This window comes from Frankliniella occidentalis, unplaced genomic scaffold (assembly GCF_000697945.3).
Source record: "Frankliniella occidentalis isolate FOCC.00 unplaced genomic scaffold, Focc_3.1 Scaffold634, whole genome shotgun sequence".
Lineage (NCBI taxonomy): Eukaryota > Metazoa > Arthropoda > Insecta > Thysanoptera > Thripidae > Frankliniella > Frankliniella occidentalis.
The window spans coordinates 34469-35760 of NW_026267749.1; the positions used below are offsets into that span (position 1 = coordinate 34469).

The following is a 1292-nucleotide window of genomic DNA, read 5'->3' on the forward strand; positions in this document are numbered from 1 at the left end:
TGGGGAGGCCCGGACCGAGCGTGAACCACTATTACCACTCTCGGAGTGCCGAGCGAGCGCCTAAGCTCCGGAGAACAATAGAAAAGGACAACTTGTACCACTGATGCACCATTCTTACCAGTATTTCCTTCCGCCTCGGGCGCCGTCACCTCTTTCTTCTCCTTCTTCTTCTCGCTTCCGCACCAGCCGATCGCCGGTGCAGAGCGAAAAGGAAACAAGACTTAAGGGAAAGAAAAACAAAAGAAGTACCACTCGCCATCATGCGTGAACTCAAGAACGGCCAGTCTTCCGACGCATCCGTCATGGTGGTCAAGAAGACGCAGCAGGACACGGAGGGCGGAAGTGAGTACCTATCTCTTCTTTTTTTGCAGTGTTTTGTCTTCTTCTTGCCGCCGCGAGCGCAGGAAAAAAAATGACACTAGTTATTTTTTGTGAGTGCATTGTTTTTCGTTTTGTTTTACCGTATACAAAAGTCTCCAAGTTTGACACTTATTGATTGATTCAAATGGTAGGCTGCTCACGGAGGCGTGTGAAGGGGCCCCTGGACGCCTCCGAACGAGCCCCGGGCCGGGTCGCTTATGTAATGAATGGCCACGGTGGACCTTTTTAGCCCGCCCTTCTGCTTTGAAAAAGCTATCCAGCGGGCTTATGCAAACGACCTCGTGTCTGTCTGTGTGTCTGTCTGTGTGTCTGTGTGTCTGTCTGTCTGTTCCACTAGAAGGAGATGTGCTAGAGACTTAAAATTTTCAGGGTATCTTAAGGTCCACTCCTAGAGAACGAAACGCCTACGGCAAATCCTGGCAACCACCCCTAAAGGGCTAAAAGGGGGTATCAAAGAAAATCGGGTAGGTCAAAAAAGTCAGCAAAAAATATTTTTTTTAAGATCCTTTAAGGGGTAACTCGTCAAAGTAGAGCCCTTTGGGCGAAAATTTCGTCCGTTTGGCTCTATCTCCAATCGTTTAGGCGCTAGAGGGTCTTGTTTGACGAAAATAAGCTTAAAATTCCTGTAGTGAACAATAAGTTGTAGAAGAAGGCCCAAAACCGCAAAAGAGGAAAGAAACTCCCTCCCCCCAACCCAAAAAACGTTTTCTAAGCAGAAGGGTGGGTTGTAGTCGCGGTGCTTCACCGTTACATCCCTTCCTCGTGTCTTCGGGGCAAATTTTAAGGACGACGGGCTTTGCGGGCCGAAGGCCCGTTACGTCTTCTGATTATGTTCTTCAGCAAATTGCGTGACAGAAATGGTCGGGCCGCAGGCCCGACCATCGCCGCCGGCAGGCCAAGCAGGCCCGGCC

The 1292-nt window shown here is 49.9% G+C and overlaps 1 protein-coding gene across 1 annotated transcript in view; it reads right to left on the reverse strand.

The window, feature by feature from the left end:
- The window catches only part of LOC113214466 (uncharacterized), a 14125-nt gene extending 13988 nt beyond the window's left edge, over positions 1-137 (reverse strand). The window contains exon 1 of the mRNA XM_052275462.1: positions 119-137. The gene's annotated coding sequence lies outside the window, so the exon portion shown is untranslated. The remainder of the gene's footprint in view (positions 1-118) is intronic.
- Between the last annotated feature and the right edge of the window lie 1155 nt (positions 138-1292).